The sequence below is a fragment of the Saimiri boliviensis genome, chromosome 2 (assembly GCF_048565385.1).
Source record: "Saimiri boliviensis isolate mSaiBol1 chromosome 2, mSaiBol1.pri, whole genome shotgun sequence".
Taxonomy (NCBI): domain Eukaryota; kingdom Metazoa; phylum Chordata; class Mammalia; order Primates; family Cebidae; genus Saimiri; species Saimiri boliviensis.
Genome location: NC_133450.1, coordinates 124,921,419 through 124,927,971, shown reverse-complemented (window position 1 = coordinate 124,927,971; position 6,553 = coordinate 124,921,419). Strand labels below are relative to the sequence as shown.

General features: G+C 43.4%; 1 pseudogene; it reads left to right on the top strand.

The window, feature by feature from the left end:
• The first annotated feature begins 2,617 nt into the window (after positions 1-2,617).
• Positions 2,618-3,663, top strand: LOC101032977 (DCN1-like protein 3 pseudogene; annotated as a pseudogene).
• The last annotated feature ends 2,890 nt before the right edge of the window (positions 3,664-6,553 follow it).

The window sequence follows — 6,553 nt, the reverse complement described above, 5'->3', positions numbered from 1 at the left end:
CATAGTAAACCCTGTCTCTGCAAAACAAAACCAAACAAAAAAACACCTCAGGCATGGTGATGTGCACCTGTAGCCCTAGCTCAGGAGACTGTGGCAGGATGATCACCAGAGACCGGGAGGTTGAAGCTGCAGTGAGCCGAGACTGCACCATTTCCCTCCAGTCTGGGTGACAGAGTGAGACCCTTCCTCAAAAAAAAAAGTATATCTAAATACTAGGTTTTATACATATTTTTCAAATATTGCTGTTTTAAAATACTTGTTTTTAGCATTAGTTGACTGTTATGGTACAAATGATACATGCTAATTTTAGATCAAATTAACAAAATGATAAGAATAGTATAGACAATTTTATTGTTAACGTAAACATTATTAGTCACTGGTTCAACATATCTATAAACACATTTATTTGTATATGTGGTTTGTTTATATATATGCGCTATATATTGATGTAAATAATATTGTTTTATCAAAATGTATATGCATAATACAAATCCATGTGCTCAAAGTATATTCAATGTAAACTAAATTTCCCTCCCAAGGCAGACTGCCAAGACCCATTCCCTGAGTGCTAGAGTCCCACTATTCAGAGAAAATTGCAATCACTAGTTTTCTCCTTATTCTTGCAGAAATACTCAACTTACATAAGTTTTTTATGTGTATCACTTTTGAAAATTCAGTATCAGAGCACTTTTCTGCACTGTGCTTTTTTTTTTTAAACCACTTTATCATGGAGATTTTTTTCCATATCAGCACATATTACATTATATATCTAACAATGAAATGTGAATAAAAATGTAGTGGAACTCCTGAAGCACCAATACGTGATTCTCTTGCTGATATAATCCTACTTCCCATTTTATGAATGAGGAGACAGGCTCAAGGGGGTAATGTGAAAATGAGACAGTAACAGAGCAGGGACTAGAGTATTCCAGTTCTCAATCCTGTGACTTTGCATGACACCCTGGAGATAAGTTCACAGAAGTCCTAGAAAACCTGCATCCATGGAAAAGTAACATATTAAAAGGAAGAGGGAAAAAATCATGGAGGTAACTATGACGAGCCATTCCACACGATTAACTTGCAGAAGGCTCAGGGATCCTGTGTTAAAATTTCTGCCTGGAGGAGCTTCTATTTCTGACTCAGTTGCTGATAAAAACCTGGAGCAGATATTTAGAGCCCTCTGGAGTCTTGCTATGGGATGTTTGGGTCTGAGTGAATTGAGATGCTGCTGCAATTGCCAGCTCTCTATTAATTATTAGTCAGCAAGAAGGAGTCAGATTTCTTCTCCTTCTGCTCTAGCCCCACAGCCAAGCCTCTGCCCTGCTCTGCTCCTAGATTGTGGAGTGGTGGGTCCAAGGGACCTTTGCTATAGGCTGCCAAGAGTCTAAGCTACCTTGCTGAGGGTTATTCTGTTCTGTACTTGAGCCTTGGGGCAAAGGTTAGCCCAGTACACCAATCAGAGCTCTTCAGTCTCTTTTCATATAAATACCCTACCTAATTAGGCAAGATATTTTATAAGCTAAAAATCTACAAAGATCTTGCTTTATCAAACACATTGGGGAGAAAATGATTATTTTCTATTATTTTTAATACCTTTCTTTTCTCCTAGGCAAAACTACCTCACCAGGGATCTATCTTGTAAGTTCATTCCACAAAATAGCCAAATTCCTTCTCTATGGGAACTTTTCTGAGCTATATTTAGCAAACCACCATTTAAGTTTACACATAATTGTGAATTCAAAGGTAGACCATTCTTCTAATAGAATGCTACAGTTTAACGAATTAGAAATTAAAGCATTGCCTGTATTTGATGAAGCCAATGGATCCTGATTTTCAATTCAATTCTGTAAACTACTTTCGAGCCTGTCGTTGGTATATGTAAGAATCAATATTATGTATGTGCTAGAGGCCCCTGTCCTGGGAGTCCAGCTCTTTCTTCTGTTACCATTCCCTGAACTGTGTCTGACCCTGACCACTGCCTTACTGCTCCCTGCACATGACAATAACCTATGGGCAGTTTTCCAAGTTTAGGATTAGGGTTGAAAAGGGTGAATGATCAATATAATAGTTTCTACCCCAAAAGTTCACACTCAAGAGAAGATTAATTCCATGCATGAGTAGCTATAACACAAATAGACATCCTTTAATTACAGCTTATGCTTTGTGGCTTTTAAAAGGGAATATGGGTCGTGGGGAATGGGGAGCTTTTGGCTGGCCAACACTGGTGGGCCAACAGTGAAGAGGTGGTGTCAGTGGTGAAAGAAGAGGTGGTGGCACTGGTAAGGAGATTGAAAACGCGAGCGGGGATGGTAAGTGGGTTGGACCCACCAGGCCTCAGTCGTTTCCAGGAAGCGTTTGACTGGAGGAACGTTTGGAGCCGCTGCTTTTGGACAAACTCTTCTGAAAGGTGGGCAGCCTAAAAAGCCAGTTGATGTCACTTGCTACTGGAGCGGTGAGTTAGACGGCTCCTCCAGCTGACGGCGTGTTGAGGTGCGTGGGCTGTAGCAAGGGCATCAGATCCAGAGGGGCGCTCTAGAGGCGCGGCCACCAACACAACGGGCCAGCATGTTACCAACTGCCAGGAATCCCTCACCGACCCTGGGATGGAGCAGGAGAAATGGAATCCACCCTGGGACAGAGCAGCAGGAATGGAGCCCTTGACCCCAGCAGCAAATCGCACAGCAGGCGGGGTACAGACCACCGTGAGGAGTCGATACCACCCTGTGGTAAGCCAGGTGGGAACATCCTCATCAGTGGGACCAAGAAGGTGGAGGCTGCTACTGAGGCCTGGCCTCTACTAACGTCCTCGGGAGATGCACGGAGAGAATCCATGTTCAATGCCTAGAAGTCTTCCTTGCAGGGGTTGGAAGGAAGAACTGTTCAGGTGCTACAAGGGTGAGCATGAGGATGCAGTTTTGGAGGAAGGCATGGAATGTTTTTGCGATGACTTGTGTGTCGACCTCACAGAATTTCAAATTCAGCTCTTGGGTTAGAAGTTCCAGATTGCAACCACATGCAGATGTACCAGGAAGTAGTTTTTGGATGGCTGCAAAGCAATAAATGCAGACAGCATTGACGGAATCCGTGTATAATTCCTTAGCCTCTTAACAAGCTAAACAGCTGGATAAATTCAAGGATCTCTACTGGTTTACATTTCACTTTGACCTGGATGCTGAAGGGCACTGGTGATTGCATCGCGAAACAGCCATTGCACTGTGCAAACTAGTGTTTACCCAGAAGCTACTCTTTACCCAGAACTTCTTCAGGTATTGGACCAATGGCTGAACTTCCTAAGAGAGAACTCGTTGGGGATCAAGGGCATCTCCCGGGACACTTGGAAGAGGTCCTTTAACTTCTCTGAGGTGAGGTCTTGACCTCAGCAACTGTGGCAAAGATGAGGCCTGGCCAAGCCTCTTCCATATCTTTGTAGAGTGGGAAATGGAGCAAAGGAAAAGAGAAGGGGAAGGGAGAGGTGCACTCAGGCCCAGGCCCGAGGGTTTGTGTCTCAAGAAGTCAACTTCGCTCTCTGTCCCAGGAGCAGCAGCAAGGATCTGCCACTGCCCTGCAGCTGATCAAGACATTAGGACCTTTCTGGAAATTACTGAATATCTGGATATTTTCTGTTTTACATCTTTCTTTGCCTTCTATCTTAAAGGACTCTAAAATGTTTTAATCATATTTTAGGCATTTTCTTCATTTTTTGGTTATTTTATTTCTTTTTTGGGGGGTAGGGGAGTCTCCCAAAATATTTGAACCTGGGTACATACACTTTGTGTATTTTTGTTTGAAGTCTTCAGATAGAATGATCCCACTATTTCTTGCACAAATTAGGTTTGTGTGTTGCAGGGGGTGGTGTAGAACAGGGAAGCGGGATAGGACTGTTAGGTTGAATTAACATCACGAAATGATAACGGTGTCAGATCTCAGTTTTGTATATTGTTTTTCAGGGCAGGTCTATGCTGTGTGTAGTGTTGTTTACATGGTTGAATTTAGGTTGTAAGGATTATTTTTTTAAAGATTTACACATATTTTAATAAAAGCATTAACTGTTAACCACAATTGCATTAATTCCCAGACGATTCAGAGCTTTAGGAGAGCTAGGGCCAGTCACGAGCCGCCTTAGTCTGGCAACAACCCCCTTTTAAGCTAGTTTATCCAAAACCCTTATTTCCCTCACTTCTTTTTGATTCTTTCTTTGAACTATTGCATTTCATGTTGGGTTTATTCAACAATATGTTGAACCTGTCAGTCAAGTGGACATATTTTTTAAGAACACATTGTACTGAGAACCACTTGAGCACTGAATGCAGAGAAAGCAGTGTTATTCAGTTTTGCTAGAAGCAGACTTCTTGGATAGTTTTCTGTCTTTGATGAAGTTTCTATATTTTTATGTTGTAAGTGGAAATACTTTTTTTTCCCTCTTTTTTCATTTGTCTTGGAGCCAAAGTTTCTGTTGCTGGTCATAGGGAAACTGTGCCTGTGGGCCACCTGACTTAAAGGAAAATTGTGGTATGCAGCTCAGCTTGAATTAAAAACAAGTTCAGGAGCTGGGGATTGGTCTGAACTCTGTCCAAACAGATATCTAAGTGTATGTAACTCTTAAATGTGTGCTCGTTCCCTTCTTGCCACATCCACATTGTCACCACATTGTCACTTAACCCCCAGGAGGTTATTATTACTTTTTTGGTAATGTCAGGCTGTAAGGTATATGGACGGGGTTTGGTCAAGGAATAGGCCAAGGAGGATACCCAGGCCTGCATGACTCAGTGAGTTTGGTGTGCAAGGACATACTTCCACTTGTTACATAACCTGTTTGTGTAAGTTCATACTTGGCTCTGAGCACTATTGCTGTAAAGGTTAACTGCCCTGTTGACGCTGTGCACAGGAGACATGGCATTCATTGACAATTATGGGATCCAGTCAGTGATGGTGAATCCTGTGTCTGCATCTTGGTGCTGGGTGCTTGCCTCAGCAAGCACCTGTACACGGTGTATACTTCTCCTATACCTGAATATATTCTGCGGGTGGACATTTTGCGTGGTCTGGACTCACACATCACAGCCAGAGAATTCGGACTCCTGGTTCTTGCAGTAAAGCTGGTGCTGCATGGGCATACACATCACCAGACCCGAGTTCTGCCACAACCCCAACAAGTTGCTCCCACTCATCAATACTGCTAAGTTGGTAGGGGGTGGCATACAGAGGTAACTGAGATGAGTAAGAAGTTAAAGGAGGTGCAGATAATGTATGGCACCCATAACCCCTACAATTCTCTGGTATGGCCAGTCAAAAAAAGCCTGATGGGACTTGGCAAATGACAGTGGATTTTCAGGAACTGAATAAGGTAACACACCTCTGCATGCAGCTGGACCTTCCGTCATAGACTTGATGGACCTCTTGACAGTGGAACTGGGACAGTACCACTTTGTGATAGGACTTGGCTAATGCATTCTTCTCCATTGACATTGTTCCAGAGAGCCAGGAACAGTGTGATTTCATGGGAGGATGACAACGGACTATCACAGTATTGCTTCGGGGCTATATGCATAGCCTCATCATATGTCATGGTCTTGTTAATGATGTTATATTAACCTCTGATTCTCTTGCAGGTTTAGAAGCAGCAATGCACCTCTTGCCTGGGATTGGGATGATGCAGCTGTGATAGACTTCCTGGTAGCCAAGTAGGATATTCAGCAAGCACAAGCCTTGTGGGTAGTTGACCAGAGGTGCCCATTTAAGCTAGATGTGCATGTGACCACTGATCACTTCAGTTAGGGCCTGTGGGAGCATACAGAGCATCTGAGTATTCCAGTAGACTTTTGATTCCAATTATGGAAGGAGCTGAGCTCCAGTACTCCTTGATAAAGAAGCAGTTAGTAATAATAGGATGGGTCCATTCATGAATAACCACACCCCGGACTGGGAAAGCAGTTAGTAATGGTATACACTGCCCTTTCTGACTCATAAGAGCATGGCAGGATGGGCTGCAGCCATCGTACAGACAACTTACCCGACAGCAGGGTGAGTACACTCATGAGTAATGACCCCATGAACTGGGGCAGCACAGACATCCACTTTAGCAAAGTGGGTCACCTACTTAGAGCAGTGAAGTACACTGATTACAGGTCCCGTAGCAGCAGAGTTACAGGAAGTCTTGGACCTACAGTCCTAATGAAAAGTAAGGCCATGGGGCCTGAGGCACCCCTAAATCCTAAGCCTTCACTGTTAGGAAAGGCATCCACCCATTCCTAATAGGGCACAGTACACAGATAGGTGTAGGTGAGGAGCTACTTTTGCCTGGATTGCTGCCCCAGTCCAGCCTAGTACTAAGCTAGATGTGCATGTGACCACTGATCACTTCAGTTAGGGCCTGTGGGAGCATACAGAGCATCTGAGTATGCCAGTAGACTTTTGATTCCAATTATGGAAGGAGCTGAGCTCCAGTACTTAAAACCAGGTGTAGGCAAAGTAGCTAATGATCTGAATTCAGTGCAGTATGAACAGTATTCACTAAGGAGGTTGACACCTATGGTAATCTATGCCAATAGCTGGG